Consider the following 11,237-nt stretch of genomic DNA (forward strand, 5'->3'; position numbering starts at 1 on the left):
GGGACGATCGGTTTTGCTTGGGGCTTAGTAAATCACGATCAATAATCGACATTGGAGAAGACAAAATCAAAAATCGATTGTTGCTTACTGGGTAACAATGGAGAAGCCAAAATCAAGTAATTGGGCTAATACAGAAGATGAAACTCAAGTAAGTCATTGTTGCTATTGTTTCTTATTGTATAAATACGGACGATTGGTTAATATTATGAATATAATTCAACTCGATCTAAGCTTATTCAATGGTGACAATAAAAAGATCAATAACCTAAACGTTATGAACTCAAATATTAGTCTTGATATGTCCAGTGAAGTCAGCATAACATAACTTACCTCAGCATGAAGTTTGTGATTTTGAGATTGGAGGGAATCATTCTCTGCTTTAACAGCTTCAAACTATCTCTTGAGGGCGTCATAATCTTTTTCCAACTGTTTGGTCTTCCATCTAGCCCTTCTATTTTGAAATCAAATGGCACTCTGTCTTCGTTGAAGTCCAAGTGCTCTTGCAAGCTGCATTTTTCTCTCAGGTTCAAGCTTATTTCCTAACTCAAAGTTCCTCTCAAGTGTCTTCACTTGTTCCATGTTTAGTCTCCACTTTTTCTCTCCTGCAAGCAGTTGCGATCCGTCATCAGACAGATCATCTTCTCCATTCATATTCCCTTCTTGATCACATCCATCCATGCGTCAAAATAACGATCTATTCATAAAGATTCAAACTTTCTTCAAACCCATTTGGATTTGGTGCCTGCGAATGGAATATATCGAGTTCAAACTGAAACCCTAATGCATCAATGAGTTGTATGATACAAGTCATCCTTGCATCATGATATGAGAGAGAGAGAGAGAGACAGTTTAATTACCACTGAAATATTGAGTGGTGGTGCAAGGTAGGAAAATAGGAATGAGAGAGGTAGGGGAATGATGGTCATCTTCTTGGGAGGACTGTAACATGAAATTGGTGGAGAAGAAGGCCATTCCAGTGCAAGTCATCAGCTGTTTAAGCCACCTCTATAGCTAAATTGTAGCACCTGGTTCTTGGTATGTATTACGTTATTAAATCTTGATTTATTTTTTCATTTTAGCCTTGGACTCGGCGAGTCGAAGGACTAACTCGCCGAGTAGGAGTGGGATGAGGCGCGGGGTTTAAGCTGCGGACTTGGCGAGTCGGGTCCCGGACTCCGCGAGTAGCCACTGTTTGGACAAAAACCCTAATCCAGGGGTTTGCACCCTATTTAAACGACCTTATGCAGCCTCCTTTCCCCCCTTTATGCTCCCAAACACTTCTCATAGCAAAACCTAGTCGTTTTTGAGGAAATCCAAGGCTTTTTAAGTGATTCTTGTGAGTTTTGACCTCAAGGAAGAAGGAAGAGCAGAGGAGGATCAAGAGGAGACTGAAGGATTCGAGTTTGGTTCACCATTTGCAGTCTACAGAAGGTATAAAGTCTAAACCTTGCTCATTCATTTGTTAGATCCCTCTTTGGGGTGATTTAGGGCTTTTACAAGCCATTTTTGGTGGCCAACCATGTTTGGAAACATGGTTGGGTGTTTGAGCTTCTGGGTCATGTCATTTTTGGAGTCACAAGTTAGATTTGGGATGCTTTTGCACTTAAGGAAGGCCCATGCAACAAAAGAACCATCTTAGAGCCTTTTAAGCTCAAAAATCTCATACATGCACGTAAATTTTGTAACTTTACGTGCTAGATCGAGTTTAGGGGCCTGGATCTATCATTTGGTTAAGTGTTGTACATTAGAAATCAAAGCTCCTAGTAAGGGATGTGATCGACTCGGGGATTCCATTCCCGGACTCGGCGAGTCCATTCATGGACTCAACGAGTGCAAGGGTTTTGGTCCCATATCAGTGAGGTTCATAAGGACCAGTCGAGTGTGGAAGGGTTTTAGGAGTCCCGGGGAGTGACCCAACGTTCTGGACTAAGCAAAGTGTTCTGGGAATTCATGGTACTCGGCGAGTGCATGAACGGACTCGGCGAGTCCAAGTCAATATTCATAGAACTCGGAGAGTTGTTCATTAACTCGGCGAGTCGAGGATAGAACGTGTTCATAGGATGAAGAGTAACTTGACGAGTTGTTCATACAACTCGGCGAATCAGGGCAGGACATGAGTATCAGTTGATGATAAACTCGACGAGTTGTTCATACAACTCAGCAAGTCGGATGTGGATTCATTCGGTGTTCATTTAGAAGGAAAACTCGTCGAGACATCACCTAACTGGGCGAGTAGAGACGGGTATGAGGTCTGATGGAAGGATAGGGACTCGGCGTGTTGGCGAGCCAACTCGGGGAGTCAGGTCAACTTGAAGTTGACTTTGACTTTGACTTGGTCAAGGGGTAAAATGGTCATTTTACCCTAAGGGTAGATGTTAGTTTCTGACTAAGTGTTTTGTGGGAATTATAGCCAGAGGATTCCCGCATAGTTCAGCAGCTACGAGGTGAGTTACCTTCCAGTAGGGGTGGGTCTAAGGCCATAATGCCGGCCCACCATCGAGGAGCATTTAGAAGATCATTGTCTTTGTGATAATTTATCTTGGTCTGGTATGCGTTTGGTTATGAGTTATATCTGTATGATATGTTACATGATAGGGATAGTTTCCCTGATAGTGGTCCTTAGAACCAAGGGGTAGGTCAGTACTCGGATATGTCTGACTGTGTGCTTATATCATGCTATTGTATGCTAGTGGTAGGGGGTGGAATAGTCCCCAGTTACCGGTTGAAAGATACCGATAACGATTACCGGTTGAAAGATACTGATGATGATTATCGGTTGAAAGATGCCGATAATGACAAATCCAAACTCCTATGGACTGAACTCAATCTTAACTTCTTGCCACCTGGTAGCCCAAGGGCCTGCCATTGCTTCCAAGTTGTTGTGCAACACATTGAGAACTCTAAGAACTCATATGCATAGCCAACTTTAACTGGAATGGGCACAGAATATGTCAACACGATATGTTATAAACCTCAAGTCGTGTGCTAGTGAAGAACTTCAGGTTTTATTCTTGATTAGTTCTTGAGACTTTCAATACCTTTAAGACTCCCACTATCCTCTTGACCTATAAGACTCCCTTGTCATACATCCAAGAGATAGTGCGGATTCTAATCAAGACAAACACTTCACACAATTGGCCTAAGTTGGTCTTTGTTTTATCTAAAACATCACAACTTACCAATTTCAAATGTACAAGAGTAGAAAACTTTTACTCTTACATTTGACAAGTGTTTTAAACCTTCTTTAAGACATGTCACTCAAGTTACAATCTTGGAGTATGACTCTAAGACTTATATTGGAATGAAGTATGACTCATCTTCTTGATTTAACCATTTCAACAATTCAAGATTCCTCTTCCTTAGAGAACTAATTGTGATATGGTTTCTTAATCATTAAGATGATCACAAAACTGATACTAAAGTACTCTCCCATCTTTTCAGATTTGAGAAAATTTTATCTTTCTGCCTAATTTGATTCTTCTTATTCGCTCTGCCATACATTGGAACCTTTTCCAATGTCTCAGAGTTACACTTAAGCTTGTAAGTATAATCATATTTACTGAGCTTTAGTAAACTATGACGAATAGTCTTATCAATCTTTTGTGGTGGACTTGACCAGTGCACAAGAATGTGTACTCGATCCATTAGTCCTTCACTTGACTCACACATCCATGTGAACAAGTAATTTGTCTTAATTTTCCAATACTTGAAAGTTCTCATTCATCATGCTATACAACTTGCATGATTCCAAGTTTCTATCAAACTAAAACTTGGGTGATGAGAATCTTTCCTTATTTGGTAAATTTAGACATTACCACAAATGAAAGAATCAATTTCATATTTCCACTCATGCTATTAATGAAATCATATAAGCAACAATTTTTCCTCAAATGCCATTGTAAGGATATTTTAAAATAAATAAAATCTAAAATTTTCTTTTATTTTAAAACTTTGCGTAAAAACTTATCCTTACAATCCATATGAAAACTTGTTGTTATCTATTCCTAAGCAATATCTCATAACTCCTAAGAAGCAGCTCAAGAATCCGATCTTCAAACTACGCAATAGAAATCCATCTATGCGATCAGATTCAACATATTCTTTCTTTAAGCTCCTTCACTTTTTCTTTGATTCTTAAAACATCAACATGTGACCCAGTCACATCATGTAATAAGAATCTCAGAATAGAAACTTAGCAGAGTTAGATAATGGACTTTACCTAAAGTAGAGTCAAGCTTATTGACATTAACACCCTTAGGTAAATTGGCAGATTCATAACCAATGCCCCTTCCTTTGGCAATATAAACATATGGACCCTTTGATAATGGTACATGGGACTATCACAGACTTAGCTTTTCTCTTTACCATTTGGTCAACCCAGTTGACTATGGCCGATCCCTTTCCACTGGGAAGAGAGTGCTTTTCTGGATATCCAATGTCATCATTTTCAATGTCCATAAAGTTTTAAGGAAGTTGATCTTAACAAATAGATAAGATCATTAAGGGTCTTGTCATAGTCTGTTTCATAGGTGTCCCAAAGGAACTCACTATGTGACTTAGAAAGTGATTGAACCACCAACTTTCTCAAGACTTTGACACCCAACTCTCCCGGCTTGTCAATATGTGACTACATCTCCAAGATGTGATCACACCTAGACCTTGCCTTGCTAATAGGGCTTGAGTGACCTTAAACTTTTCAAGAACTTGTGGGTTGGGGAGAATAATTAGAGGAGGTGAATGAATTATGACTTCCAAGGGACATCATCTTCATTTAGGAAAGCTTGTTTCAAGAGATTTGGGAAGATCATAAATGTCTAAACCAGACATCTTTTGGGAGATATTCAAGATAGTTGATCTTAAGTCCTTAATATGACACCCAATATGAAATATTAAGGCTAGGACCCAACAAACTATTTTATAACTTAGAAGAGGTATACCGTAATCCAAGCTATAAAATATTTGAAGGTAGGTGAATGACGATTCACCAAATTCCACCAAGATAAACGAAATGTATTATTAGGTTTTAATTGGTTTTGAAACTCCTAGATCTTTTGAGATTCATTGAACTGTTCAATGGCATGTTTCAATCTCGAGTGTGCCCTTCAGGTTTTGTGACTGGGATGCCGAGGATCACAAAACAAGGTGTGAAGTAACCATGCAAATTACTTGGTACCCTTAAGTGTTTACCCCTCAATCGATGTGCCGGTTAACCACACACGCTCCATCGATACTATGATAAACATTAAGTTACCCTTTTCCTACCTTGTTAAATACAAGTTAGTGTGCCGGTTAACCACACACGCTCTACTAACCGACTTAAACAAAGTGCAAAGTGTAATTTCATGGATTAACACCTTATGCAAATTTTCCTAAGTAACTAAGATTGGGTATTATTAACAGTTTAGTTACTTAGTATTTATCATTAATACTTTTAATGAAGGGAGAATTATAGTCCTGTCAAACCCGTTCAGCTAACGACCCTCCACCAGTCAAGCAAGCGGTGGGTGAGAGTGGACACCCATTAAGTTGCCATTTTATAGGCAACAACCTTATACCCACCTTATAGACCGACTTCGTGAATGAGGCGTACTAGCGGTAAGACTGACTGTACTCTTATACATATATATATTATTAACTTATAATATTATAAAGTATAAGGGTTGAATTTTAACTCTTTAAAATTCTAAGGGCTAACTTGGAATTAAAGTATTCATAAGTGAAAACTTTTCAAATTCCAAAACTTGAGGGCAAGTTTTGAAACTATTCAAAACTAATTAATTCCATAACTTTTGTGTTTAAAGTAGTTTTAATCCAAAAACTCTTCATGTTCTATAACTTGAGGACAAGTTATGGAAGACTTTAAACTAATAAAAGAATTAACTTTTCTTTATTTTATAACTTATGGAATTAATTAAGGTTACACTTTTTTTTATTTATTATTTAATGAAGAGACTCTTGGTCCTCCATAACTTGAGGACAAATTATGGAGTCATAAAACCATTTAATTAGACATAGACTCTTCATTTTTGTAACCTTTGCCAACTTTTATGAGTTTTATGAAACTTAAATGTGACTTTTCATATAACTTGAGGACAAGTTACAAAAACACATTTTAGAATCAACTCTTAGATTAATTTGGATTGAAAACAACTATTTCAGTCAACTTTCTATTAATGTAAGCAACTCATAAGAACAAGATAATTCAAATCAAACTATTTCATGTAATTAGTCTAAACCTTAAACTAATACAAAACATGAATCTATTGACAATTATATTTGAAATTGGATTAGCATGAACATTACCACATCAAAAACAAGTTTATAAGTTCAAAAACATCTTAGGGTAATGTTCCTAGTCCAATTCCAGCCAAAAAAGTCGAATTTATGCTGTCTGGGGGTCCAACTCGTCGAGTGCACGAACCAACTCGGCGAGTTGGATGCTTTTTGCCTTTGACTCGGCGAGTCTGCTGGGCAGACAGCATCAAAACTCGTTTTTACAGCTTTTTTTGCAAGTATAACAAGAAAACAAGCCTAGGCTCTGATACCACTGTTGGGTTTTGAGCATTCTAACACTCCTGAGTGTACATGCAACCCTAAATACCTTGGATCTATGTTTTCTTTATTATACATGCAAATAAGAACTTCCAAGGTATTATCCTAATCTAGCATACAAAACAATGAATGTAACAAGATAGAATACATACCTCTTTGATGTAGAAAGTCTTCATGAAGCTTGAGTGCCTAGCGCCCCAAGTGTGACACCTCAAATGGTTCACACAACACCAAATACACTTGGAATAACTTGAGAGAAATCTACACTTCATGAAATCGGCTAGCCCTTATTTTACTCTCTCTAGTGGCCGATTTTGGTGAATAATATGATGCTTATATAGTTAGGGTTACACCATGTAAACCCTAATTGACATCGCCTTTCATTTCCATGATCCATGGGTACAAATACACCATGGAGCATCCATGGACCATCCTATGGGTTTTAGCCCAACTTGATTGTCCATGGAGCATTAGCCCACTATACAAGTATGGATGATTTACACAATCAACCCATATATTTAATTAGTTTTCTTTTGATCACTTAATTAATCCTAGATTAATTCTTGATCAATACTAATTAAATAATCTTATTATTCTTATTATTAATATACTAGAACTTATAATATATTAATAACCATAAGTGTCTTATTTCTCTCATTATAGTCTATCCAAGTGCATGATGCCATGCAACCCAAATGGACCATGCCGGGTCGGGTCAAGTCTTACCAATTATAGTTATGGACTTAGACATGAATCCAACACATAGGTGGAAGAAATTAAGGTGTATGGGCTCCTTGAATTCGTCCAAGCCCTAATCTAGAAGGATCCTTGGATTGCTTAAGGCCTAAGTAATATAATTAGGGTTTCAGGCTGTAACCCTAGTAGCTCAAGTATTTAAAGGACCTAGGGGCTACAGAAATCGGCTACCAGAACCCCAAGGAGTTCTTAGAGCCGATTTTGTGTCCTCAACCTCTCTCCATATCAACCTCTTGCTTCTTGGTGTTTGTAAGCCATTAAAAGAGTGACAATTGTGACTCTAAGCTCCAAGGATAATAAGATTCAAGCTTTCAAGAAAGAGGTAATTATCTAGATCTACTTTGTAATATTAATTTCGAATTATAAATCATAGATCAGGGTTTGCAAGTCTTGGATGAAAAGCATGTTCATTAGAGAAACCTAGATCCAAGCATTAGAGTTTGTATGTGCACATAGGAATGTTCTTATGGCTCAAACCCATCAGTGGTATTAGAGCCTAGGTTTGGCTTCTCTTGAATTTGATGCTTTGTGTTTTGATTCTTGCTTAAAATCGAATTTTCTTGCTCTCTACCTGATGAACTCGACGAGTCCCATTGTGGACTCGAAGAGTAGGCTGCACTCGACGAGTCCTTATGGGGACTCGGCGAGCTAGAGCGTCAGACAGAGGGAATTTCGGGATTTCTAGTTGTTTTGCTTAAGAATAATTACCTAAATTGTTTTAGTCTAATAAAATCCGAATTTTATCACTTTTCAATCAATATCCTCATCAAAACAAATGATAATTACCAATTGTTTAAATAATAATTTCCTAATTTGATAATACTTCATTATTTAAATTAATTGCTAAATTATCTTGCAAGTAATATTGACTAGGTCAAATTTAGATAATTATTAAATTAAATGTTTAATTGAAAATTATTTGCTATTTGATCTTTGTGTTTTGAAAATGTTCAAAACTTACCCTCAAGTTTTGAAATTTAAATTTTATGATTAAAATGTTTAATTTGAACTATTTAAATTTCAAACCCTAGAATTTTACAAGTTTAAAATTCAACCTTATATTTTTTAATATTATATGATTAATATATATATATATATATATATATATATATATATATATATATATATATATATATATATATATATATATATATATAGGGATTAGCTTTTGAACCGCCGGAACCGGACATAAATTAGTAGAGCGGTTCAGTTATTGGTTCTTGACATATGTCAAAACCGGTTCCGGGTCTACCACCGGTTCGGTTCTAAACAAACCGGTTATAAAACCAGAACCGGCTAGGAAGTGTAAGAGTCGATCCATGCATAATCTATTTTCAAAATACTATCTAATTGACTGTATATTGATATATCCTAAATTCAAAATCTATTCCTTGATTAACCTAAACACAAAACGGCAAGTGCAAACATCGGCAAGTGCAAAAATCAATTGTTGCTTGTGTTGGAATAGTGTCTAAGGCTGCAACTATATTAGGCAAGTATTTGACCCGGTTGTGCATGGTCCTTTTGGGTTGCCTTCACCATAGAAACTTGACATGATGATTTGTAATGAGAGAAGAGATATTATTAATATATTATGAGAATAATATAAGGAATAATAATATTATTATTTGATTAATATAAGTCATAAATTAATTAGGAATTAATTTGGTGACTTAAAGAGATTAATTGAATAAAGGGGCATAAACTGTCAATTGTATGATAGTTGTACTTTGGGCTATAATTCCTTATGGATAGCGGGGGACGGTTTTGGGGCTTAGGATAGACCTTGAAATCGTCCAAGGCTTATCATTAGGGTATTGGATTGCTTAGGTCCTAAGTTATCCAATTAGGGTTTAAGGGTGAAACCTTAGGAGCCTTACAAGTATAAATAGACCCAAGGGGTCAAGGAAATCGGCACTCTTGCCTTTGGAAGAACCCTGGCCGATTTCTAGCTCCTCTCTCCTCTATCTATAATCATCCTCTTGCTAGTTTGTGTTTGTAAGCCATTAGAGGAGTGACACCTGTGACTCTAAAGCTCCAAGGACAAGAAGATTCAAGCAAGTGATTCAAGGTAATCATCTAAATCTGATTTCTTATGTTATTATACTAGAATTGTCATTAGAAGTCTTGGATTCAATGCATGTTCAATTAGAGAAACCTAGATCCAAGCATTAGGGTTTGTATGTGCACATAGGAATGTTCATATGGCCAAAACCCATCAGCTTGTTGGGTAAAGTCTAATCAAATTCGATCACCACACAGAGGAAAATAGGGACGATCGGTTTTGCTTGGGGCTTAGTAAATCACGATCGATAATCGACATTGGAGAAGCCAAAATCAAAAATTGATTGTTGCTTACTGGGTAACAATGGAGAAGCCAAAATCAAGTAATTGGGCTAATACAGAAGATGAAACTCAAGTAAGTCATTGTTGCTATTGTTTCTTATTGTATAAATACGGACGATTGGTTAATATTATGAATATAATTCAACTCGATCTAAGCTTATTCAATGGTGACAATAAAAAGATCAATAACCTAAACGTTATGAACTCAAATATTAGTCTTGATATGTCCAGTGAAGTCAGCATAACATAACTTCCCTCAGCATGAAGTTTGTGATTTTGAGATTGGAGGGAATCATTCTCTGCTTTAACAGCTTCAAACTATCTCTTGAGGGCGTCATAATCTTTTTCCAACTGTTTGGTCTTCCATCTAGCCCTTCTATTTTGAAATCAAATGGCACTCTGTCTTCGTTGAAGTCCAAGTGCTCTTGCAAGCTGCATTTTTCTCTCAGGTTCAAGCTTATTTCCTAACTCAAAGTTCCTCTCAAGTGTCTTCACTTGTTCCATGTTTAGTCTCCACTTTTTCTCTCCTGCAAGCAGTTGCGATCCGTCATCAGACAGATCATCTTCTCCATTCATATTCCCTTCTTGATCACATCCATCCATGCGTCAAAATAACGATCTATTCATAAAGATTCAAACTTTCTTCAAACCCATTTGGATTTGGTGCCTGCGAATGGAATATATCGAGTTCAAACTGAAACCCTAATGCATCAATGAGTTGTATGATACAAGTCATCCTTGCATCATGATATGAGAGAGAGAGAGAGAGTTTAATTACCACTGAAATATTGAGTGGTGGTGCAAGGTAGGAGAATAGGAATGAGAGAGGTAGGGGAATGATGGTCATCTTCTTGGGAGGACTGTAACATGAAATTGGTGGAGAAGAAGGCCATTCCAGTGCAAGTCATCAGCTGTTTAAGCCACCTCTATAGCTAAATTGTAGCACCTGGTTCTTGGTATGTATTACGTTATTAAATCTTGATTTATTTTTTCATTTTAGCCTTGGACTCGGCGAGTCGAAGGACTAACTCGCCGAGTAGGAGTGGGATGAGGCGCGGGGTTTAAGCTGCGGACTTGGCGAGTCGGGTCCCGGACTCCGCGAGTAGCCACTGTTTGGACAAAAACCCTAATCCAGGGGTTTGCACCCTATTTAAACGACCTTATGCAGCCTCCTTTCCCCCCTTTATGCTCCCAAACACTTCTCATAGCAAAACCTAGCCGTTTTTGAGGAAATCCAAGGCTTTTTAAGTGATTCTTGTGAGTTTTGACCTCAAGGAAGAAGGAAGAGCAGAGGAGGATCAAGAGGAGACTGAAGGATTCGAGTTTGGTTCACCATTTGCAGTCTACAGAAGGTATAAAGTCTAAACCTTGCTCATTCATTTGTTAGATCCCTCTTTGGGGTGATTTAGGGCTTTTACAAGCCATTTTTGGTGGCCAACCATGTTTTGAAACATGGTTGGGTGTTTGAGCTTCTGGGTCATGTCATTTTTGGAGTCACAAGTTAGATTTGGGATGCTTTTGCACTTAAGGAAGGCCCATGCAACAAAAGAACCATCTTAGAGCCTTTTAAGCTCAAAAGTCTC

The 11,237-nt window shown here is 37.4% G+C and overlaps 2 pseudogenes; both read right to left on the minus strand.

Moving 5' to 3' along the window:
• Positions 1–232: 232 nt before the first annotated feature.
• Positions 233–1,014, minus strand: LOC111876916 (homeobox-leucine zipper protein ATHB-13-like; annotated as a pseudogene).
• Positions 1,015–9,795: 8,781 nt separating this feature from the next.
• On the minus strand, positions 9,796–10,589 carry LOC128129294 (homeobox-leucine zipper protein ATHB-13-like; annotated as a pseudogene).
• Between the last annotated feature and the right edge of the window lie 648 nt (positions 10,590–11,237).

The sequence above is a fragment of the Lactuca sativa genome, chromosome 9 (assembly GCF_002870075.4).
Source record: "Lactuca sativa cultivar Salinas chromosome 9, Lsat_Salinas_v11, whole genome shotgun sequence".
Lineage (NCBI taxonomy): Eukaryota > Viridiplantae > Streptophyta > Magnoliopsida > Asterales > Asteraceae > Lactuca > Lactuca sativa.